This window comes from Delphinapterus leucas, chromosome 4 (genome assembly GCF_059928025.1).
Source record: "Delphinapterus leucas isolate spDelLeu-1000000601 "Yukka" chromosome 4, BTC_Dleu_Yukka2, whole genome shotgun sequence".
NCBI lineage: Eukaryota > Metazoa > Chordata > Mammalia > Artiodactyla > Monodontidae > Delphinapterus > Delphinapterus leucas.
Window position 1 is genome coordinate 74,818,430 of NC_143132.1, and position 25,808 is coordinate 74,844,237.

The following is a 25,808-nucleotide window of genomic DNA, read 5'->3' on the forward strand; positions in this document are numbered from 1 at the left end:
GCCCTGTGTTTTCAGGATATCCACCACTTTGCAGCCATTGTCTGCTTCCCTCTGTCTCCTTCCAAGCCCTGGGAAGGCAAGGCCCACACTCATAGTGCTGTTTGCTATTGCACTTCCAGCTCCTAAAATGGTTCCTGACATAGTAGGTGCTCAATAAAATTTGTTGCATGAATGAGTATAAAAATTCTTTGAATCAGAAGGCCCCTTGAAGGGCACTGAGACTCAACCCTCACTGTACAAATAAGGAAAATGACCCCAGAGAAGGCCAATACAGTACATGGGGCAAATTAGTGGCAGATCAAAAAGGGACCATGGATCTCTTGACCCAGCCTAGGGGTCTCTCCAACAAACTATATTACCTTTCAATTCACATCTGCCACTGCTTTTTCTTTGGAAGATTTACTACTTAAATTCCTTGTGGAAGGCCCTCGACCTTTTGACCAGTTTAAGCAATTTCTCCAGATGAACAGCCTATAAGTGGGAATTGCTGACATTTCCATGTAACGTCAATGACTAGAAGGAATTTAAGGAACATTCCTGAAAGTTCATGTTAACCTTTCAGTTGACAGGTAAGAGGGAATGTTTTGGAGCCAGAAATTTAAACCTGAGTTTAAATTCTGGCTCTGCCATGCATGAGCTATATAATTTGGGGCAGTTTACTGGACCTCTCTGTGCCTCGCTTTTTTCATGTATAAAATGGAGATAATAACAACACTGACCTAATAAATTATTGCTAACAACAAGTGAGATGCTGGAACTTCCCTGGCGGTCCAGTGGTTAAGACTAGGTGCTTCCACTGCAGGGGACATGGGTTCGATCACTGGTCCGGGAACTAAGATCCTGCATGCCACGTGGCACAGCCAAAAAAAAAAAGTGAGATAATAATAATAATAAAGATGATGTTTATTAAGGGCTAGATACTATGTTAAGTGTTTTATATGTCTTATCTCAATCTCTAGTGTATCAGTCTCTCATATATCTTTTATCTTATCTCAACACCTATATGGAACAACATACTATTCTTATCCCCATTTCATAGATGAAAAAAAGCACAGCACAGAAAGGTTCAATAAGTTGCCCAAGGTCACACAGTCGGTAAGTGGAAAAGCCAGGACCAGCTCACTTCTAACCACTGCCCTCAATTTCCTGTGCAGCCCAGTGCCTGACACATGTGCTCCATCCATTTTTCCTACTACGAGTAGAGGCAACACCAGAAGCAACAGTTGAGATTGCATTTTGTCAAAGGCTTGGGTTATAGTAGGTGCTTAGTAAATGGTAGATTGGGTTATAGTAGGTGCTCAGTAAATGGTAGCTTGGGTTATAGTAGGTGCTCAGTAAATGGTAGCTTGAAGAGTGTGTCTGGGAATGTGTTTTCTACTGTTCCTACTCTTTCTTTAAAAGGCCCCTAGGAGCCCTTGTGAGGAAATCCAATCAGCAGGCATGGGTACCCGTGGAGCTAGGTGTTCTGGCCACAGAAGAGCCAGTCCTCAGAGGGCCAGGAGTTCTGGGACCGGCTGACTTCCACTCAGCTGCCAAGTCAAGATGTGCCGGGACCTGGTTTCATCTCCTTGCAGGCCTGAAGCTAAGCCTTGCGCACACAAACCAGATGGAGTGCCAGGTTAAAATGCCCAAGGGCCGGCCGATGTAGCACTCACAGGACTGCAAAGACCCTGGGGGGAACATCTGTTGCCCCAGGACTGGGCCCTGGATGCCAACAGGAGGACACACCCTGATGGCCCCTGCCCCTCCCTAGGCTGATCATGCAACAGGGTAGATATTCCTACTGTCTCCTTTCTCGAGGGGCAGCCTCTCATTCCTCAAAGACATGCATCTCTTGTTGGCCTTACCGCCTAGCTGAACAAGGGAAGGTACCAGCTAGTTAGGTCCAACTTCACAAGAACACCAATGGAGCCATTCCTTGGCAAACTGGGAATTCATTGAACCCCAGAGATAGAAGGGTGCTTGCGTGGAGATCTCTTATAAAGATAGGTGCTATGGAAATAAGATTGAGACCCTGGCCTCTGGAGGCATCCTGCGCAGGTTTGAGTCTGGGCTCTGCCATCTATCAGCTCTGTGACCTTGGGCATGTTTCTTAATTTCCCCGGGCCTCCATATTCTCATCTGTACTAATGGGAATAATAATGTTACCTACTTCATAGAGCTCTGTGAATGTTCCATGAGAGAACTCACGAAAAGCACGGTTGACCTTTGAACAACTGCAGGTTTAAGCTGCAGGGGTCCACTTATAGGTGGATACTTTTCAATAGTAAATACTACAGTACTACACAGTCCATGGTTGGTTGAATCTGCAGATGTAGAGGAACTGTGTATGCAGAGGGCAGACTATAAATTATACACAGATTAACACCCATGATTGTTCAAGGGTCAAATGTATTTAGAATGGTGTTTAGGACACAGCAATTGTTCAGTAAGTGTCAAATGCTTATTCTTATCCCTGCACCTAGTGCAGGAATCCTCACGATGACTAATGTGTGGCTCGTATCCACTTAACCACTTCTAATGACGGGAAGCTCATTACTTTCCAAGGCTCTTCTGCTGTTACTGGACAGCTCTGATTATTGGATGGTCCTTCCTTCTCTATGCAGCAATTAAAATGTGCATGTAGGAAGCCTACTATACTAGAATGAAAGATACCCAAGATATATGCAATGAAAAAGATCAAGCTACAGAGCAATATGTGTTTAAAAAAATAGGATTTGCCCCTCTCAGCCCTGAGACAGCTCAGTGACCGATGACAGGTATTGGCCCCTCCCTCTGTGTGATTGCCCCGCCCCTCCATGGTTTTAGGCAGCAGGGCAGGCTGGTAGGTAATAGAAGAGAGTTTAGGTGCAGAGGCTCTGCTGATTAAATCTCCTAGCTACCTGCTAATCCAGTCTCAGAGAGGGCCAGTCCCAGAGCTTGACCAAAGGAAACTCACTGGCCGCAAGGGGTGGTTTAGGTCATTTTTGAAATGAAGCTCGGGATCCAGAATTGATGGGAATTCTTGGATCCGTCATTTAAAAAATTCCCCAAACTCCCAAGTGTTGGCCAAACATCCCTCATGCAAAACTTAACGCGTGCACATCAGGGCAATCGCAAGTCATCTTCCCTTTCAGGACAACTCCAAGGGTCCAACTGAGGGCCTCCTCCTATCCTGGGGCGATGGCCCCGCCCTGCCCCGCCCACTGCACCTGTTCCCTACCCAACCACGAGGGGGCACCAGATTTCCTCTCTGCACCCACAACACCTGGAGGCTTGGCATAGTATTATGTAACCACTTCATTAGCGAAGAGAGGATGCTCACCTTGTCTGCTAGCTTCGCTCTGCCAGAGAAGCTTCTGTGGGTCAATGGAAGTTTGCAGACCTGGGCCATGTGAGTATGCAAAGCTCCATCTCATTCATTATTTTGTTCAGTTTTACAGTAAACCCATAGAGGAGGTCTATTCGATCCCCATTTTACTTATGAGAGCAGTGAGGCGAAGACAGGGAAGGCTCACCTAAGTGCAGACGTAGGCTGACACCCAGCTCTCCCAGCTCCTCATTGCATGTTCTTTCTTGTCCCACTGGCCCCTTTGCAGCTTCATCCTTTCCTCCTGTCTTTGTTCCTAAACCAGTTCCTCTGCCCTCTTCAATCTACCATCTTTCGCTACCATGGGGAAGAGAAGTCTTCTTTTAGGAGAAGAAAAGTAAAAGGAAAGTGTGACAGAACAGAAAACTATCGGAAGCCCAGGGAGCTGCAGCAGCAAAAACGAACATGGGGCTTGTTCATCCTGTGAAAGCCCCAGATTATCCAGGCTGATTCCCAGGGTCTGATTGAGAGTAAAGCCAAGGTCCTCCTGATGGCTGTGAATGGTCGGTCACTCTGCTCAAGGCTTAACAGAGGCCGGCTAATGAGGCTCCATGATGCAACTGAAGAAGAGGATACAGATGGGCAGGTCTGCCCTGGGCCCGCAGTGTCCACCCCGAGGCCACACAAGAGCTTTAGAGCCCTTAAGCTGTACTTTGAAGAAGGGCAGGGAAGCTGCCAGATGAAGGAGGCAAAGTCACGGACCGCTATCACCATGGCAGCCTCACTCAGCAACGTCATTTATAATAGAGAGAGAGAGAAAAAGGGAACACCAGGCAGTCCCCATGCTTACACCTGGCCCCCCGGACTCAGGCCCTCAGCATCTAGGAAAGCGAGGCGAGGCTGGTGTGGGCATCCCCTCCCTGCTAGCTGGGACTCTACTCTGCAGTCTCCACCCTGGCATTGCTCTGGAGGGTGCCCACTGCCCAAGGTGGACCAGAGGCCATGTGGGGATGTGGCCTCAACCAGCACCAAGGGACCCTGGGTAAGGAGGAACCCCTGAGGGTGCCATCTTACACTGCGGCTGATGCTGACCCCAAATGGGACTTGTGTCTCCTCTGGAGCATTTCTCAAGTGGCTGAAAGCCCTGGGCCAGCCTGAGAATGGGCAAGGTACCTGCCCAGCAGGCTAAACTTCCCCACTTAAAATATCAGCACAGTGGGCAACCTAAGAGTCTGAGGTGGGATCTGGAAGCTCCCCCAGGTAAACTCCTCCTGGGCTGAGAAGGTGCAGGAGAGGATCCAATCCATCTTCCTTCTAAGTAGGGTTTCTCTTGGGGCCTTCATTTCTGCATCTGCAGAATGAGGGACAGAAGGAACTTTCCAGTCTCTCCAGTTCTGCTCTCCTATGATTCTGGAAATCCCACACCTTCACTTCTGCAAGGCTATGTCCATTCCCGGACGCAGTAGCTCCTGGTGGACACACACGAGATTTTATCACAGAGAGAGGCCACTGCTTACCAAGGGTTCTCAGCATCAAAAATAAGAAAATATTCTGTTTAACTGTGACAGCCCCAAATTCAGCTACATTCAGTTACATGGTTATTTAATATAATAATATAGGTAAGAGTTCTTACCTCTTTCCTTTAATTCAGCCAAAGCTTTGCCTGGAGCACCCCCATAGATTCCTCCAGGTCTGAAAGCTCCCATTTTAGGTTCTGGTGCCAGGTTTCATGGTTTCCCAGAGTCCAGCATCTGAGGAATATCTTTTTTGTTTTTTGCTTTTTTGTAAAGGATCTTCATAAACTTCCCCCCCTTTTATTTAAATTGAAGTATAATTTACAATGTTGTGTTAGTTTCCAGTGTATGACAAAGTGATTCAGATATATAATTTTTCAAATTCTTTTCCATTATAGGCAATTAAAAGATACTGAGTATAATTCCCTGTGCTGTACAGTAGGTCCTTGTTTTTTATCTATTTTTATATACAATAGTGTGTATCTGTTAATTCCAAACTCCTAATTTATGAAGGTAAATTAGGATCTTCATAAACTTTAAAAAATACATGAGAAGAGGCATAGGTAAACATACACATCTGTTCAGCAAAATGCATCCAGTACCCTCAGCACAGGCCCTGCGCTGGGTGACAGGCTGCAGTCTCATGGGGGATGCAGACAAGACACGCAAACAGAAAGTGACGTCAGGACGAGCCCCGTACCTTGATCTTTGGGCATTTGGGATCACATTTGAACACAGGAGACATAGGCTGAAAGTAGGAAACTCATATGCCCTGTTCACAGGGCTGGGGGGCAGGTCACAGAGACCCTGCTGGCAGGCAGGAGAGTCTCCCCTCCCACTGACCCGCCTGTCCCCTCGCTCACTGCTCTGATCACGTGCAGCTCCCTGGGGACCCCATTGTCTGCACGGATGAGCTGGGGTTCATTTGGGAAACCCGTCCCTGGGAATGGAAAGGGAGACTTCAACCATGGCGTTGGACTTTTGTGCTAATACAACTGTGTTTTGTTTGGGAGTTTTATTTTTTTTCAAATAACCCCTAAGAAGGTCCCCAGGCCACGACAGACAGACGCATCGTTTCTTTTTATTCCATCAGTCAGGGGAAAAAAGTGAGAAAGAAGAAAGAAAGGGAAGAAAGGAGAAAGAAGCCCCCGAGAGCGCCTCCCGTGTCCTTCCCATCAGCCACGTGGGTTTGCACAATTAAATCTCAATATCTCCCTCCAGGGCTTTGTCCCCTGACTGCCTGTAAGGACGGTCACTCTGGCACTCAGAGCAACTTCCCTCTCCACACTGCAGGTCTCTCTCCAGCAGCTCCTTCCGGCTGCTCCCAGCCAGATGGGCTCCTCTGGAGGAGTGGGTGGCACTCCCGGCAACAGGGGCGTCCAAGCCAGACACAAGCAGCCCGGGCTCCAGCTGGAAAAAAACGCCAGTCCCTGGAGAAGGCCGAAGGCAGGCCGCTGGCGTCGCTGGCCTTTTATATGGCTGCAAAGAGGGTTCATTCCGAGTGTAGGCCGGTTTATAGCAGGAGCAAGGAAATGGTTTGTTTGGGGATTTTTCCTATTAGGAATCCATCAGGGATCATGTGCATTCAAAATCATCTCATATTTTCTGTTTTAAAAAATCCTAAACTTTCCATTTATCCGATAATAAAATTAAAGGCATGAAACTTAATACAAGATGTCTGTTTTGAATCTGAAGCTATGGTATCAAATGGGACTTAGGCCTAGTTTGGAAAGAAAGAAAATTCAGTTAGAAAGAGTGCAGAGAGTTAGAAGGAAGAGAGCAACAGGCTTCTCTGGAATGGGTCCCCCGCTTCTCCCCTCCACTTCCATCCATCCTATCCTCATCCTTTCCTTTGCTCCTCTGCCCCTTCCTTGAATCTGTGGTTCCCTCCCTCAGCTCTCGTGAGTCCCACTGCCTCCACAGAGCATTTTGGGGTTCTGTCCCTGCCCCTCTGATGGCTGCCTCAGCATCACTGCAGCCCTGGTCCATATCTGCCGATGCCATGTTATCCCTTCTCTTCTCACAGAGCAGACTTGCCTACGTGGCTTACCCACCAAAGACCAGGACCGCTTGCTCCTTGAAGGCAGGGGTGGGATTTGAGATGCCCCTAAAATCCCCCTACCACCACTGGCCTGCCGCATAATAGGTATCCAACACGTCTGAGCAGAACTGCAGGTGACAGAAGGTGACGCTGAGACGCTAGCAGGCTTAGCCCGGCTGCTTGGCACCCCTGCCTTCACCAGGATACCAGCCGTGCTGACTGGAAGGTTCTTCTGCCAATTTGTTCAGTCAACATGTATTCATTACGCCAATCTCCCAATGAAAAAGAGCTCATTTGGGCTTAAATTTAACATGGGGGGGTGGGGAGTGGGGAACATGGGGTGTGAGTTCACAGACCTTGAATTTGCATTTTAACTGGGCCATGTCACATTAGCTCTTGATATTATGTGCTCATCTGTAAAATGGGCATAATCATGGTAATACCATCCACCCTGCCTTCTTCTCCGAGTGTTTGTGAAGAGAATATCTGTGACGAGCACTTTGTAAAGAGCATTTATCATACAAACGACTGCAAAGCAAGCTTTCCTGTGCTGGGAAATGTTATTCCTTAAGCCATTGCTCTCACTACTTAGAAATGGGTTTGAGAATTAACAGAAATAAAGACTGTTTTTTTTAAGAAAAAGAATCTATGTATAAAATTATGGTCGCCCTGCTGCCAGAAGTGGGGTGGGAGGACATTAGGGAAGGGACCTGGGTAGGTCTGAATGTGAAATGGTGACCGGTTTTCCTGGAGCCAAGAGGACGTGCGATGTACGTTTGGACATGAAGGCTGGGGATGTAGAGGCCCACATGCACGTTAGTGGCTCCCTAACCCTTGAGGATCTTTGAGCCATGAAGCAGGGTGCTGTGAGCTCCAAGTGTGGTCAGCACGGCAGGGCACATTGGACGGGGAAGGGAGATGCTGGAGAGAGGCAGACTCAGACCACACTGCAGGAAGGGGACTCTGCAGGTCACTGCCTGGGTAGGGGGAGGGGGAGGGGGCAGCCCGCAGGACACCAACGCTGGGTCGTCTGTCATCCAGGGCACCCCCATCCGTGCAAGGCATTGTAGCTGTCTGTGGTTTGTCCGTCTCCCACACTGGCCCATACATTCCTTGAAACAGGTGTCATAGCAATATTATGTGCCCAGCATCTGGCCCATGGAAGGTGCTAATACATATGTGTGTGGAATGAATGAGAGTGACTCACTTTTATGCTCTTAGTGAAGCTAGGACTCCTGCTTTGTGAGGGAGCTACATTTTCAGTAACATGGCCCCCTGGACCTTCCACCTCCCCAGGGTGGATAAGGCTCTGGGAAACTTCCAGGTGCCTCTCTTCAGACTTTGCCTTGGCCCTTCCCATCTGATGTAGGTCCCCTGGGACCACGAGACCAGCCTGGACCGAACGCCTGCCAATCACTGAGAGCCATCATGGCCAGATTTGTAGAGTATCTGCTCTGCGCTAGGCCTTGGGGGAATGACATACATCATCTCATTTAATTCCACTTCATGTTTATCCCAATCCTTTAAAAGGGTTATAATCCCACTTATTAAATGTAGGAGCTGGGGCTCAAAAAGTTCAGTGACTTGCCCACAACCACACAACGAGATCCAATCGACCCAAAGTACTATGCTGTGAACTCCTTAAGGTGGGATTGCATTCTGTTCGCTATTGTATCCTCCACAACCTGCTCACACTGCAATTTTGAGTATTTGTTGAATGAACGACTGGGACAAGATTCTTCTGATTCCAAAGCTCAGATGCACTCTGAGCCTCCATTGCCTCCAGAAATAACATGAAACAGATGGGCTTGGTGTGAAGTTAAAATGTTTGGTAAACATAGGGGTATGGAAGCCACCTGCCTTCCAGAATTCCCCAAATCCCAGACTGCAGACAATGCTTGCAGATCTCCTTTTGAAGAGGTTTGGGCTTCAGAGCTCAGCTCACTTCCCATTGGGGCTTATTTGTGGGTCCGATCTGATTCTCGAAACTGGCACAGTCAGCTGCCACCAGGCAAACAGGCAAATCTTCCAGGAGAAGCTAAACAAACTCCCTTTATTTCCACCGCATCTGAAACCTGCTAGCTAGTCCTGGCCACTACCCCATCCCGACCACACCTCCCAGCTCCCCCAGGGCCCTTTGTCAGGGAACTCGGAGGAACTGAAAGGTTAACCAAAAGGGGGCCGTCTTTGTTGCCCGAACAAACTAGTGGTGGGGTTGCCTTCTCAGCCTTCCTGGCTGAAGTTTCAGCTGCTGCGGCCACACAGAGCAAGCCTTGTTCTTTTGTGAAAGTTCTAGTCCCAGTTTTGTTCCAGGGTTGTGGAGACTTCGGCAGGGCCTTTGTGGCCAAAGAATCTTCCTGGACAATAAGGCCACCTCCTTCAAAGAGCCTGCTCCACCCTGGAGGGAGAGCCGAGGCTTACAAACTGCCTGGCGGCCCAGCACTTGTAGATGTGGAAAGTTCCATGAGGCCTGGGAGAAAAGGAGAGCTTGGGCCTCCACAGTGCCAGGCCCCTCGTAGGCCAAGTCACAACCCAGAGAGAAGGGTACCTCCAGGCCTCATCAGGTGTGGTCAACATCAGCCACATCCTCTTGGGGACAAGACGGGAGACCTAGACTCAGCTGAATTGTCTCTCTCAGAAGCTGGCTTTTCCTGCCTGGTATAGCGGGTGTCCCCTCTTGATCTAGAGTGCCAAGACTCTTCATAACCAAACACAGAAAATTCAGTCGGGGAAGGTAAGCGTGGAAAAAGGGTGAAATTTTATTGAGTATTTACCAAATGCCAGGTGCTGTGGGAAGCACTTTTCTGTTTTTAAATAGACATACCATAGCCATTTATTGAAAGGCATAATATAGAAATGATGTCAAATGATCACAAATTGATAGACAGGTTTAATGCACTGTCTATCAAGATATAATAACAATTAATATTTATTAAGCATCTACTATGTCCCAGGTATTCTGTTAAGCAATTTATCTATATTGTTTCATTCCATGTTCATAATCTTCTTTTAAGGAATGTAGGAATATTATCATTCTCATTTTGCAGATGAGAATTTGAGGTTCAGAGAGGTTAAGCAACCTGCCAAAGTTCCCACAGCCTTTAAGTGGTGAGCTAGGATTTAAATGCAGGATTTGAATCCATGTCTGTGCAACGGAGAAGCCTATATTCTTTGTTTCTTTATTGAGGTATAATCAACATACAATATTCTGCACATATTTGAACTGTACAAGTGGTAAGTCTCTGCATATGTGAAACCATCACCAAAATCAAGGTAGTGCACATACTCATTGGCCCAAAAGTTCCCTTGTGCCTTTTATAATACCTTCATCCTGTCCCCAGCCACCCACAGATCTTCTATCACATTAGTTTGCAATTCCTAGAATGTATGATTCCTAGCATCATACAATATGTCCTCTTTTAATTTTTTTTTAATCTGGCTTCTTTCACTTAGCATCATCATTCTGAGATTCACCCATGTTGTATGCATGTCCATTCTTTTTAATTGCAGAGTTGTAGTCTATTGTGTGGATATACCAGAGTGTGCTTATCCATTTCTCTGTTGGTAGACATTTGAGTGATATCCAGTTTCTGGCTGTTAGAAATAAAGCCGCTAAGAACATCTGTGTACAAATCTTTGTTTAGACACAGGCTTTCATTTCTCTTGGGTAGACACCTAGGAATGGGATGGCTAAATCATATGGTGGGCTATATATTTAACTTTTTAAGAAACTGCCAACTGTTTTCCAAAGTGGTTGTATCATTTTACATTTCCACCAATAGTGTAAGAAGGTTCCAGTTGCTCTAGATACTTGTCAACACTTGGCATGGTCAGTTTTCAACTTTAGCCATTCTAATAGGTGTATATTTGTACCTCATCTTTTCACGTGCTTATTTGCCATTCTACGTCTTCTTTGGTGAAATGTCTATTCAAATATGTTGCCCTTTTTTTTTTTTTTTTTTTCAATACGCGGGCCTCTCACTGTTGTGGCCTCTCCCATTGCGGAGCACAGGCTCCGGACGCGCAGGCTCAGCGGCCATGGCTCACGGGCCCAGCTGCTCCGCGGCATGTGGGATCTTCCCAGACCAGGGCACGAACCCATGTCCCCTGCATCGGCAGGCGGACTCTCAACCACTGCGCCACCAGGGAAGCCCCTGTTGCCCATATTTTTAATTGGGTTATTTGAGTCTTATGATTGACCTTTGAGAGTTCATATTTTTTGAGTACAAGTCTTTTTTCAGATCCATAAATATTTTCTCCAGTCTGTGGCTTGTCTTTTCATTCCCTTAACAGTGTCTTTTGTAGAACAGAAGTGTTTAATTTTGATGATGTCCTATTTATCAATTTCTTTTTTTAATGGATGGTGCTTTAGTTGTGTTTGCCTAACTTGAGTTTGCAACGCTTCTATGTTTTCTTCTAGAAGTTTTATAGTTACAGTTTCTACATTTAGGTCTATAATCCATTTCATGATAATTTGTGTTTATCACGAGTTGAAGATTTTTTTGCATATCCAATTGTTTCAGCACCATTTGTTGAAAAAAATCCTTTCTTTATTGAATAATATTTGAAATTTTGTCAAAAATCAGGTGTTCATATGTGCATGGGTTTATTTTTGTACTCTCTATTCTGTTCCACTGATCTATTTGTCTGTCTTTATGCCACCATCACAGTGTCCTAATTAATCTACCTTTACAGTAAGTTTTGAAATCAAGTATTGTTAATCTTGTTCTGGTTTATTTTATTTTGCAAAGCTGTTTTGGTTTTCTAGGTCCTTTGAATTACTGCCATGTGGATTTTAGAATCAGTTTGTCAATTTCTACTAAAAAAAATGTGCTGGGATATTGATGAAACTACCCTTAACTACATGCTGATCACAGTTTTTAAACTTTTTATTTATTTATTTATTTATGGCCGCTTTGGATCTTTGTTGTTGTGCACGAGCTTTCTCACCTTTCTCTCTAGGCAAGTGGGGGCTACTCTTCGTTGTGGTGCGTGGGCTTCTCATTGCAGTGGCTTCTCTTGTTGTGGAGCACGGGCTCTAGGCACGTGGGCTTCAGTAGTTTTGGTGTGCAGGCTCAGTAGTTGTGACTTGCAGGCTCTAGAGTGCAGGCTCGGTAGTTGTGGTGCATGGGGTCAGTTGCTCTGCGGCATGTGGGATGTTCCCGGACCAGGGATTGAACCCATCTCCCCTGCATTGGCTGGTGGATTATTAACCACTGCACCACCAGGGACGTCCCGCTAATCACATTTAAATTTTACCAAAATTCTTTGAGTTGTGGCATTATTCTTAGTATTTTATAGATGAAGAAACCAAGACTCATATAGGTTATAGAATCTCATTAGTGACACAGTAAAAATTTGAACCCAAGTCTGCTGTAATTCTTGCTACCACTCTACCACAGTGCTCGAAGGAGCTAGCTGGGTCATATGGTGTCCCAGCTCTCAGCTGGCACTCCCCATTGGAACAGTTTTGGATTGTATTTAATACCTGAAGCCATCATTTGCTGTTCACTTGATTGCAAAATAGGCCTTCAAAAACATATTCTTCATGCTCTCTCTGGTCCTCTCTTCATCCTCATTTCTTCTGTGAATGGGGAAAAATGCACACTCTCATCTATGGGTATAATACGTTCCCTCTAAGTCTCACTAACTGTTATTATAATGAGAACTTATCAGACTTGTTTATAAATGTTCAAATATTCATCTCCTTGAAAAGCATGTCACTCTCCTGTTGAAAAACAATTGATGACTCCCCAGTCTTACTGAAATTAAGTTGACTCCTGGAGCATATCGAGAGTAGAAAGAGATCTCAGAGATCATGTATACCAAACAGCGGTGAAGCAATATTCAACTCTGTTATTTCATATGTGAGAGCTGATTACCAAGGAGAGGAAGGGACATCCTGTAACACCACCTCTAACAGATTTTCTGGGTTTGATTTTGTTTGGTTTTGAGCTCTATCTCAGGATTTTTATTTCAGTCTGGTCTAATGTTTTTGCCTCTAAAAATGTAAAAGACTCACTGTGACATTCAAGGCTCTCCTCAATTGCATTCCAGCTCATCCCCTGTCCCTTTACCATACTCCACTCAAATTGTGCCCACACCAGCAGAGCCCTTCCTGATCTCTGCGCTTTGTTTCTGCTGTCTTCAGCTAGTGATGAACTCTTTTTTTCTATCTGCATCTATTTCTTCTGAAATACCTTCACTCCCCGTCATTTGAGGCTGATCTCAAATGCCACCTCTTCCATGAAACCTTCTCTGATTCCCCCAGCTGCATGCATAGGTTCTCCACCACCACCCCAAGTTTTCATTCACCTGGGTCTGAGATGAAAAATACCCTGTGTGGGATTTACAGCAGATAGGTAACTACAGAAGAGAAGATCAGTGAATTTGATGACATAGCAACAGAAACACAAAATGAAAGCCAAAGAGATAAAAAGAGAACAGGAAAAAAAATGAACAGACCATCAGTAAGCTGTGGGACAGCTGCAAGTGACCTAATGCATGTGTAATGGGGATCACAGAAGAGGAGCACAATATTGAAGAAATAATCGCTGAAGTTTTTCTAAACTTAATTAAAACAAACAAACAAACTGTATACTCACAGATACAAGAAGGTGGACAACCCCTCCAACGCAAGAAACAGGAAGGAAAGTACAAGGCATATCCCAATCAAACTGTTTAAAACCAGTGGTAAAAAGAAAATTTTAAAAGCAATTAGAGAAAAAAGACACAGCATGTACAAAGGAACAAAAAGTAGAATCATAACAGATTTCACACTGAAAACACCGCCGCTCAGAAGACAGTGGAGAAGCATCTTTAAAGTTCTGAAAAGGAAAACCACTTAGGAATTCATTGCCCAGCAGAAAAACAACTTTGAATATGAAGGTGAAATAAAGACTTCTTCAGACATATAAAAGCTGGAAGACTTACTACACTTAGTATGTGAATCTCTAGGTCCATTCATGTTGCTGCAAATGGCATTATTTCATTCTTTTTTTTTTTTTGGCTGTGCCAGGAGGCTTGCGAGATCTTAGTTCCCCAACCAGGGATCAAATCCAGGCCCTCAGCAGTGAAAGCACTGAGTCCCAACCACTGGACCGCCAGGGAATTCCCATATTTTATTCATTTTTTATGGCTGAGTAATATTCCATTATATATATATATATATATATATATATATATATATATATATATATATATATATGCCTCACATCTTCTTTATCCATTCATCTGTCAAAGGACACTCAGGTTGCTTCCATGTCTTGGCTATTATAAACAGCACTACTATGAACATCGGGTGCATGTATCTTTTCAAATTAGAGTTTTTGTCTTTTTTGGATATATGCCCAGGAGTGGGATTCCTGGATCACATGGTGACTCTATTTTTAGTTTTTTAAATGAACCTCCATATCGTATGATATCAATTATATGTGGAATCTAAAAAAAATGTTACAAATGAACTTATTTACAAAATGGAAACAGCCCTGAGCCCCGGGGGGTGAGCTTGTGCAGTGGGAGGCCGGAACCTGTGAGATATCCGCGTGGGCTTGAGCCATGGCTGAAAGTGGCCAGCCCCCTCAGGCCCGGGCCCTCCTGCAACAGTGCCTGCACGCCCAGCTGCAAGTACGCCCTGCCGAGGGGGACACTGCGGCCCAGTGGGTGGAGGTCCAGAGAGGATTAGTGATCTACGTGTGATTTTTCAAGGGAGCTGATAAGGAGCTTCTTCCCAAAATGGTTAATACACTGTTAAATGTGAAATTAAGTGAAACAGAAAATGGCAAGCACGTCTCTATATTGGATCTATCTGGCAACATTCTTACCATCCCTCAAGCCACCCTTGGGGGGAGAGTAAAAGGAAGAAGCGTGCAGTATCACTCTAACTCTGGAAAAGAAGAGGGGTTAGAACTTTATTCCCAATTTGTGACTCTCTGTAAAAAAGAATTAGCTGCTAACAGCAAGTGTGCCAAAGCTGGGGGTTGTGGTGGAACATGGCACTTACGGCAACAGGCAGGTGTTAAAGCTTGACACCAATGGTCCATACACACACCTAATTTTTGAAAAATTAGAAGTTTCTACAGTTGTAATTAGATTCTCTTCCCCTTAATCTGCAGCATTTTTAGACAAGAAAACCCTGGGTCCCATCCATCCCTCTGCAGCCTGCTACTTGGACGACCTCGCCACGTCACCTAAACTCTGGATCTCAGTCACCTGCCATCCTGATTTCCCCTAAACTCACACTCCAAAATTTGAAAAATGCCTTCTATTCACTTTAGGGTCATTGATAAGAACATGGAAATGTTCCTAGAGAGCTGTATTTAAGCATTTTACAATTAAGCATTCTATGTAACCAAGAAAAATATATTTCTTATACCCTCAAATGTATGTAGTATGTAATAAAAATCACTATTTGGGTTAAAACTAGGTAAAACCCAGCACAAACCGATAATAACTTTGTCAATTTTGTTTTAGCATTTCAGATTTCCATATTTTGAATGAAAGAATATGCAATTTACTATTCCTTCTAATCATATCTATGAAAATGTAATACAGAAATGTTATTGTGCATTTTAATATTAATTTCCAAGGACATCCAAGTGCTTTAAATTATTTTAAGAATCTTTAGTTGATATAGGAACAAGGTATGGGGGACTAAAAGTTCTTTTTATTTAATATACTAATGGCTTAATATTCTGTTTCTCAGTTTTTTACCAAAATAATGTGTGTTGCATTTTGTCTTTGGTTTGTAAAAGTTACTGTTTCATTAAATTAGCGTTCATAAATCTTTTAGGAAGTTCCTTCCTTGTCGGTTTAGATTGCCATAAAAGGAATAAAAAGGGTTGCTTTCTACAGGAAAAACAAACAAACAAACAAACAAAACAAAATGGAAACAGACTCACAGACATAGAAAACAAATTTATGGTTACCAAAGGGGTGGGGCGTGGGGAGGGATAAATTAGGAGTTTGGGATTAACAGATACACATGACTATATATAAAATAAATTAAAAAACAAGGACCTACTGGATAGCACAGGGAACTATATATTCAATATCTTGTAACAACCTATAATGGAAAAGAATCTAAAAAGGAATATATATATATATATATATATATATATATATATATATATGAATCACTTTGCTGTACACCTGAAACTAACACAACACTGTAAATCAACTATACTTCAGAAAACTAAATAAATAAAAAGCTGAAAGAGTTCAGCAGCAGCAGGCCTATACTATAAGAAATAGCAACAGAAATTCATTAAAAATGATACCAGATGGAAATCTGGATCTATGGAAAGGACTGGAGAGTCCCATGAATGGTAACTACATGAGTAAGTGTATATGATCTTTCTTATTACAAGTCCCTTTCAAAGATCATTTTTAAAAACATAATTGCCTGTTTAAAGCAAAAATAATAGCAATGTATTGGGGACTTTATAACATAGGTCGAAGTAAAATGTATGACATCAATACACTGTATAAAGTTTCTTAGCCATTATCACAATTAAGAGCTTATTACGTCAAAGGTGAAATATGACAGTTCACTTTTTGAAGTACATCCTTCCGTGCAGCTGAAATGCCACCTCCTCCAAAAAGGCCACCTAGGTTGATGGGCTTTCTTTGGTCTGTCTTCCCACAGCACTCCATGCCCCTTTTAGGAGTGCTCGTTCTCTAAAGTTATTGTCTGTGATCCAGCATTATTACTCTCCTCCTCATGTTCAATCCCTACCAAACTGTTTGTAGAAAAGCTTGAGCCTCCTAGATCTCTCTGAGTTCGAAAGAACAAATTTAATCAGAGAAGTGAGGAAATGCAAAAGCAAAGGAAAACAGTCAAGCAAGACAAATAATAATAGTTTAGCCATAAAACAAAGTCAAGGACCTTTAGTTCCTCCTCAAGGGCTATAGGTAATATCCTGAGCTGTATCCTTGAGTTGTTTTGCAGATACTAAAACCCCCAGAAGGGCTTCCCTGGTGGCACAGTGGTTGAGAGTCCACCTGCTGATGCAGGGGACGCGGGTTCGTGCCCTGGTCCAGGAGGATCCCACATGCGGCGGAGCGGCTGGACCCATGAGCCATGGCCGCTGAGCCTGTGCATCCGGAGCCTGTGCTCCGCAATGGGAGAGGCCACAGCAGTGAGAGTCCCGCGTATCGCAAAAACAAAAACAAAAGCAAAACAAAACAAAACAAAAAAACCCCAGCAGAGCAAGAGGGAGGGGATACGGGGATATATGTATACGTATAGCTGATTCACTTTGTTATACAGCAGAAACTAACACAACATTGTAAAGCAATTATACTCCAAAAAAGATGTTAATAAAAACAAAATAAAATAAAACCCCCAGCAGGTGGAAGAAGTTAACTATGCTGACCACAGGCATGCGGACCTCAGAACCAGGTTGATGATGTTAACTCCAGAAATACCATGCTGTTACCTCACCACCAACCAATGAGAAGAATGTCCACCTGCAACCCTCACCCCTAATGTTGCCTTTAAAAACCCTCTCTGAAAGCTATCGGGGAGTTCAGGTCTTCTAAGCGTGAGCTGCCTGTTCTTGCTTGGGACCCTGCAATAAATGCTGTACTTTCCTTCACCACCACCCGGTGTAAGTAGGCTGGCTTTGCTGCACATCAGGCGGGCAGACTCAAGTTTGGTTCTTCACCTGTGAGGGAAGAAGTTGAACTCCCAGCTCTGGCATGCTTTCTGTAAGCCATTTCCTCTCCCTGCCACCCTATCCTACCACTACCACTCCACACGCACACACAGAAAAAGGCTTTAGGAATGCAAAAAGGAGTGGGATATCTATCACTCAGCAGAGTGTAGTAAGAGGGAATTTTCCAGCCTCCCTCTCTCCATCTGCCTGGGACAGTTTTCAGATAGGAGAACGGACCAGATTCAGGACAGGAACGAATCGGGTGTATTCCAGTGGTGTGGAAAGAATCCTGAACTGACCTGTCTCCTGGTGTTTCTGGATGGCGGCATGGAAGGTACAGTGAGGCATGATGGGCAGGGCAGCGCCTCCTTCTTAGAACATACTCCCAAGCCTGTGCATGGACATGGGCTTATAGTCCTCCTATGCACAGCCCATCCGGCCCCATAATGGAGCCTGGGGCCACACGCTGGCACTGGAAGGGCCCCACGAGACTCAGACCAACTCTGTCCTTTGGCAAGGCCAACCTGATACCAGAGCACTGAGGGGCTTGCCCAAGCAAGGGTGGAGGTGAGATCAGCGTGAGCGCTGCACTGTAACCACGCCTTGCTGGACAAACACACAGTACCTCGGCTTCAAATGCCAAGGGAAAGTTTCAAATGCAAAAGGCTTAAAACAGGGGAAAGTAATTTACGTTAGAAGTCCGAATAGGAGAGTCGTCACTGTTGCAGGAGGTGATCCTGGGAGGGAGCACAGGTAGGCTGTGGGATGCCGGAAACGTTCAGGTTCTTGACCTGAGGGATACAAGGGTGTGGCAGTTTCCATCAAGCTGGACAGGGGACACATGTACGTTATATTTCAATAAGAAAGTATTTTTAACAAATGAATGAAAAGAGAGAGGAAAGGAAGCATGTGGCCCGGACACTGTGCTGGGCAGCCCCCAGTAGGTGGAGAGGGCCGTGTGTCCAGCACCCCAGCTGTGCCCCTGGGAGGGGCTGAGGGCCAGTCGCCTGCGCGTGTTGTCAGAGCTAACAGCCGGGCCTCCGAGTGCACTGTCTCCTCTGTGTACACAGGGTGTTAGGCCAGGCTCCACCGAGCTGCACTTCATGGTGACAAAGACAACAATGCCACCATCTCGTAACTGTCAACAGCATCGCTGTGCTCAGGGCTTTGTTCCAATATTTGCGGAGCCAGAAGGGCCGGGTCGCCTTTACGATATTGACTTAGATTCATCACTTACCAGAGAAAGCAGAGCGCCCAGGCCTGCTGGCTCGCTGCTGAGGCCTTTGGGACGTGTGTGGCCTTAGGCAGAATGTGCGGGGTCTTAGAAAACCGACCCGCTTGGCTGTTGTCACTCTTATCTTCCCTGTGGACCTGGGGATCAGGAGTCACAAATTTCCAGACTGCCGATCAAGAGTCTCTCAAGTCCTCTAAAATCCAACCTGCCAGATTTGCAGAGGGAGCTGGGGAAGCTGAAGCAGAAAGTTTACATTTGAACTGAAGATTTCGGGAAATGGCATTAGAAAGCTTTTCATGAGGAAGTTTTCTTATTTTATAGGAAAAGGAACTTTCTGTTGTTTTTTCCTTAACTGGATTAAACTCTATAAATGCCAAATATCTTAGACTCTAGCTCGGGGTTTTATTGCTCCCAATCATTTCTGAGTGAGACACTTTCACCACTGACAAATACGAGAGACCACTTTCCAGAAACTCGTGTTGCCAGGGGAAGCTCCCCGCTCCCCTTTGTGAGCCCCGGGCCTCAGCGTCCCGCCCTGACCTGTGACCTCCGGGCTCCCGGCCTCGCTGTCAGCGGGAGAAAGCGAGGGGCCAGCCTGCGTCAGCTGGACAAACGAGGGCCTGGCAACACGGCCTTGGGCTCTGCTCTCCGCGAGGAGCTGACCCCTCGCAGCAGGTGCCCTGTCCCCAGGGCAGCCTTGCTGTCCGGTCAGGTGGCAAGAAGCTCAGGCATCTCTGCTGCCTGAGAGCGTTTCTCTTCTTCCCGCTTTACGAGAAGAGCTCTGCCGAGACTCCGTGCCCTGCCCTCTCTCTGTCTCCAGGGCCCACACATTCAGCGAGCCCTCCGGCAGCCATTCATCTAGCCAGTTTCCTGGGCCACAGCGTCCCCTGGGGACCCCACTTTGGTGGGCAGCAGCGGAACAAGACGCCCTGCTGTTTCCCTTCCCTTTTAATTACACGGGGACAAGCTTCCTTGGGCTGACTTTGGGAGGCAAGTCCCGGGCCAGCCCGGCTGCCCTCCACGAAACAATGCACACATGTTCCAGAGAATTCCCTTCTCGCCTAATCCGGGCCAGGAAGAAAAGGGCTTTTATTCTTGTTGTCAAAGGGGGTCTTCGATGCTAAGATTCCATTTTGTGTCTCAAGTCATGTCACGGGACTTCTGCCTCGGCCTTGCTGCCTGCTCTTTAGAAATGAAAGACACAGTCCGTGCTTCACCTCAGGACAAGTCCCCCTCCCCTTCCCCGAAAATACAGGGGCTGGGGGCCAAGAGGAGCGGGAAAATCTTCCAGCTCCCACTGTTCCTTTCTTACCCAGGCAACCTCAGCTTTTTGGACTATTTGCCCAAAGGATGAGTGGGGAGGGCTGGGCCTCACCTGCTGATCTCAAGGGTCATGAATATTCTTATAATCCCCTGGAAAGAAGGGCCCTTTCATTAGAGAAGCAGATTCCTCTGCCTCTCCGCTCCACAGCCTCTGGGGCCCAGCTGGCTTCTCCAGATTTTCCTAAGGCCTGGCTATGCTGCTTTCCATCGCGAATCCACGCCCCTATTTTATAGATGAAATAAAGGAAATAACAGCAGAGAAGTTACAGACACGCAACCTGTGCTTAGAAAGGAGCTGCGTTCAGTACCCAGAGGAGAACAAACTTCCTGCATCACTGGTAGTTGCATGCACTTGTATGTTTACACTTTACCTTGTTTGGCAAAAGGACTGGAGGTAGCTTTTGGAAATACCCATGAAAATTCAGAGGAAGAAATCAAAGATAAGTGCAGGGGGAGTGGCAGAATGAAATCAAGGCAGAGTAAAATAGGTTTAGACGTGTAAATGTAAGTTTCCATTTGTGAGCCAGGCTAAGCTGAGAACGTAGCTTCAGGCTTCCTAGAAGCCAAAGAAAAGGGAGAAAAATGGTGGATAGATACCAGCCTCTCAAGGGAAGCACAGTTCTCCTTGAAACTGAGGCCTGAGACTCCCCGCCCGAGGCCCCCAGGAATGGTGAAATGGTGAGTCCTCAAATAAACAAAAACACTAGGTACTTCATTAAAAATACCATCTCTGATGTAACAGTTTCCTTAAGTTGTGCTTTAAAATGGTTGAACTCGCAACTCACACAGCAGTGATAACTGACATTCACTAGACTCCCATCTAACCCTTGTATTTAAAATGTATCCTGAATTCAGGCTAAGAAACAGTCCTCATGGGGATTGCATTGCTGCAGATATTTTAAACAAAGGCTCTGATCCTATCGCTAAGCCTCAGTACAAAGCAATGATTTTCAAAGTTTCAATCTCTTAGAAAGTATCGTACACCCCGAAGTTTTTGTTGACATGGGTTTATGTCGATTGATATTTACTATTGGCTATAATAGTTGATACTGATATATTCAAAACTGAAACTGAGAAATATTGAAAATACTCATTAATAAATTTTTTAAAATAAAATGATTCCATGTTAATATAAAATACATTTCTTATGAAAAACAAAAGAATGTGGCAACACGAGTAGCTATTTTTTTAAATTTATTTATTTTTGGCTGTGTTGGTTCTTCATTGCTGCATGTGGGCTTCTCATTGTGGCGGCTTCTCTTGTTGCGGAGCACGGGCTCTAGGCATGCGGGCTTCAGTAGTTTTGGCAGGCGGGCTCAGTAGTTGTGGCTCACGGGCTCTAGAGCACAGGCTCAGCAGCTGTGGCACACAGGCTTGGTTGCTCCGTGGCATGTAGGATCCTCCTGGACCAGGGATCGAACCCGTGTCTGCTGCACTGGCAGGTGGACTCTCAACCACTGTGCCACCAGGGAAGCCCACAAGTAGCTTAAAAAAATTTTTTTTTTTTTGCAATTCTCTTTAGTGTCTGGCTTGATAGAAGATAGATGGATTCTTCTATCTGCTTCTGCATTCAATCTGTTGCAATATGTTGCTTTGGTTAAGGAGGTGAAGAAAACTTGGTCTCTCACAGTAATGGGATGAGAAAAAACAAGAAGAATGGAATAGCCTTTCCCGGTAATTGTGCAGCTTCTTTGATGCTACACAAACACTTGACACGTCAGTAAACTTATCCTCTATGACATAAAATCCCCTGGTCTACCTCCTGCTTGGAGAGGACCTTTCCTCATGCCTGATCTGGACCCATTAATGCACTAGCCATTCAGAAAATACTGGTTTCCTTGGTTATGCAGATCTTCCAACCGACACATTTCTTTTTACAATATGAAAAAGTCACATTCATGAATACCATCTTCCATCTCATCAGAAAAATACTGAGAAGTTGTCAAGCTCATTTTGTTTTTCCAAATTCTCATTTTTGCTTAAATGTGTAAGTTTTACCGTTGGTAACCAATACAACAGAGGTGTTTTCCTTAAAGTGACAGGTTCACTCTTAGTTTTGAGAAAATGTCTGCTTTATGAGTCAGTTTGAATTACCATAGTTGATTAGTCATTCTTTTAAGCAAAGTGGTGTTCCTTGAAAGAAATGACAGTTTAGGTCATATATCAAATAATTGCACGAGTACTTTTTATCAAGATGACTGTGATATTTTGGGTTACAAAGGGTTTTATGTGACACTCCTACTTTGTCAGACTATTAAAAAAGCATGTACTTAAGGGCTGAGGTTTAATAAAACTAAAAATCGATAAAATACATTAATATCATAGCAATACGAATTAATAAAATAAATGAATAATTTTTACTGTTTCATCAAGCCATTCTTTAAGTAAAACTAGTTTGTTTGTTTTAAACTGTGAGCGTATGGTGGGAAAGATGACACAATGTTCATTAGCACAGGTTGTGCCACTGTCTTGATTCATGCTAGGCAGTGTTACCCATGGCTGTTTTTGCAGAGCCAGTGAATGTCAACATAGTGAAAATAAAATATCAGTGTTATTATAAAATCATTTTGACCTTGTTGAGTACTGACAGGGTCTTGAGTACCCCCGGGGTCCCACCCTTACCAACTAACTGCTGGTGTAGAGGAAGACTTGGCATCTAAGATGGCAGGTACTCTAGGAGAGACTCCAGATGCCAAAAAAGGAAAAGGCAAGGATTTCTTTCTGAAAATGTTCTATATTTTGAGTACAGCTCTGAGAGCTAAAGGAATTAGAAATGCATCCTGTGTTTTATAATGTGATAAATATTTCAGAAGTTTAGTGCTAGAATCAAGTTATTTCATTAAGGTTAGATAAATGCTTAATATAAGCCAATAACTGAATTCTACTCATTTCATCACAATATCTTATCTACCATACTGATATATTTTAAACATTAAATGAGATAATAGCTCTGAAAGCTGTATGCCAATTCAGGGCAGTTTTATTTACAAAAGGCAGTTTTATATAAAAATAGAATCACTTACGGTTACCAAAGGGGGGGCAGGAGGGATAAATTGGGAGATTGGGATTGACATATACACAGTACTATATATAAAATAGATAACTAATAAGGACCTACTGTATAGCACAGGGAACTCAATACTCTGTAATGATCTATATGGGAAAAGAATCTAAAAAAGAGTGGATATATGTATATGTATAACTGATTCACTTTGCTGTACAGCAGAAACTAACACAACATTGTAAATCAACTATACTCCAATAAAAATTAATTATAAAAAAATAGAATCAAAGTTTTTACAAATGTCAGCATTAGAAGGACCTTTAGTGAACAGCCAATCAAACCCTTTTATTTTATCAACAAGGAAATTAAGACTAAAGTTGCAAAGGACTTTCCAAATCACAGCAAATCCTGGGCCAATTTTTTGCCAGTTGAAGTGAAAAGTTAATTATTTATCCCAGATAGCAAATGAAAAAAGAGATGACACTCACACGCTCACAAACACATAAACCTGAATAAACATATAGTAGTGAGCATTACCTTATACGTAACTCAACGTCTACATACTGCATGTTTTACAGACGTGAACAGTTCACTCATTTGAACAGTTTTTCAATATTTGTTATGTGCCAGATGCTGTGCTAGATGTTAGGGATAAGATCTATGATACCCAGTGTCTGCCCTTAAAGACCTTTCACTCTTGTGAAGAAATGTATATAAAGCAGCAGTCCCAGGACACGATGCTGTGTTAGGACAGGCAGATGCGTGGGGCGCTAATGGAAAAGCAGCCAGTTCAGGTGGGAGTTGGGAAGGAAGGGAGGGGTCACAAAAGTTACCCAGAGGAGGTGGTGCTGGATCAGGGTCCCCATGGATGGACGAAGGTTATCAGAGCAAGTGTGTGTGCAGGAAGGTCTGTGGCTCTTGATATGGATGTGGGCTGAGGGGATGGTTGGAATTGCTATCAGAGAAATGGGCTATGTGCTAAAGATTTTGAACTTTATTTGCAAGTTATCTGGAGACAGTTTTAATCAAAAACGGTCACATTTGCATTTTAGAGTCTTCTTTCTGGCAAGAGTGTAAGGGATGCTTAAGATAGAAATGAAAATGAAGGCATGTGGCAGGAAGAAAGGTGAGCCATGGGGCCATCTGAGGTGTGCAGAGACAGGAGGATGAGCACAAAAGATACTAAGATCAAAACTGTAGACATTGGTGATTGGGTTTGTTGCTTGTATCAGGGACAGGGAGACTCCTAGGTGTCTTTCTTGGCAGCTATTACAGTGCCTGTCACCAAAATAGTGAGATCTGGAGAAGGGAGAGGTTTAAAATGGAGAAAGAGGCGGCTGCACTTCGGACAGGTTGAGTGTAAGACACCTAGGGCACATGCAAGTAGGGAGCTGGAGCTGGGGTTTGGAGTGTGGAGACAGGAACAGGATGGAGCTGGAGAGTTGAGTCACAAGCAAATGTGGCTGGGGGTCAACCAGCCAGGAGGAAGAGGAGACAGAAAAGGAGAGTGCTGAGGGAGCGCTCCAGGAAAGGTCCGCACTCGGGAAGCTCTGTGGACATTCCTGACAATCAGTAACCATTGTGTGATAAGAACGAAGACCAGGAGAAAGTGGGGTCACAAAATTACAGAAGTCAAAGAAGTAAGAGTTGAGAGAGAGAGAGAACACATGTCACAAAGTATTAAATGGCCTTAATGGATCAAGCAAAGTAAGTAGAGCAGCGTTTGGGGTCGTTAGCAGCACGGAAGTCACTGGGGGCCTCCGAGAGGGGCGGTTGGCCGAGGGGCAGTGGTGGGAGCAGCAAGGACGTGGGGAGGGAGGCCCAGCTGACAAAGGAAATGCCAGCTTGGAGCTTGGAGTGAGCTGTAGATTGAGTGCAGGGTGATCTCTCTTCCAAGGCGCTTGGCTGACAATGAAAGAGTGCATAGTTTACAGATATGTGGGGTTTACTGAAGATACCAATTTACTTCTAGATCCTGGGATTCAAGGACATTTTAAAAGTTCATTTGCTTTATTTCCAGATAACTCTCTCCAGAAGTGCCCAGAAGACAGTAAAGTGGCGGTATAAAATGAAGACAAAGGAAAACCCATTCAAACTGAAAAATGTAAAAGTAGCTCACGTAAACAACCATACTGAATAAGGTGCCAACAATCCAACTTTCTTGTACCCACGTGGTAAAGCATGGCCTGGTGGCAGGGCTAGTAGGACATAGCGAGCCAGTCCCTTTGCTGCCCGCCATGAACATAAGGATTCACACAACTCTCACTGTGCCCTCTCAGGCAGCCCATCCATAGCCTATTTTTAAAAAAAATTTTTTGAATTTATTTTTTGAATTTATTTATTTATTTTTTGGTTGCATAGGGTCTTCGTTGCTGTGCGTGGGCTTTCTCTAGTTGTCACAAGCAGGGGCTACTCTTCATTGCGGTGCATGGGCTTCTCACTGCGGTGGCTTCTCTTGTTGGGAACACGGGCTCTAGGCGCACGGGCTCAGTAGTTGTAGCACGCGGGCTCAGTAGTTGTGGCACGCGGGCTCAGTTGCTCCGTGGCATGTGGGATCTTCCCGGACCAGGGCTCAAACCTGTGTCCCCTACATTGGCAGGCGGATTCTTAATGCTGCGCCACCAGGGAAGTTCCTCCATAGTCTTTCAAAAAACCTACTTGGTTTCAGGTCTTTGTCCTCCCCTGTTCCAGCGCATATTAAGCCCCTGCCCTTCCCTCCGGCAGGGAGGGGCTGCTGGGTGTGAG

At 44.8% G+C, this 25,808-nt stretch overlaps 1 pseudogene; it reads left to right on the plus strand.

Moving 5' to 3' along the window:
- Positions 1-14,089: 14,089 nt before the first annotated feature.
- LOC111181099 (D-aminoacyl-tRNA deacylase 2 pseudogene) lies at positions 14,090-15,446 on the plus strand (annotated as a pseudogene).
- The last annotated feature ends 10,362 nt before the right edge of the window (positions 15,447-25,808 follow it).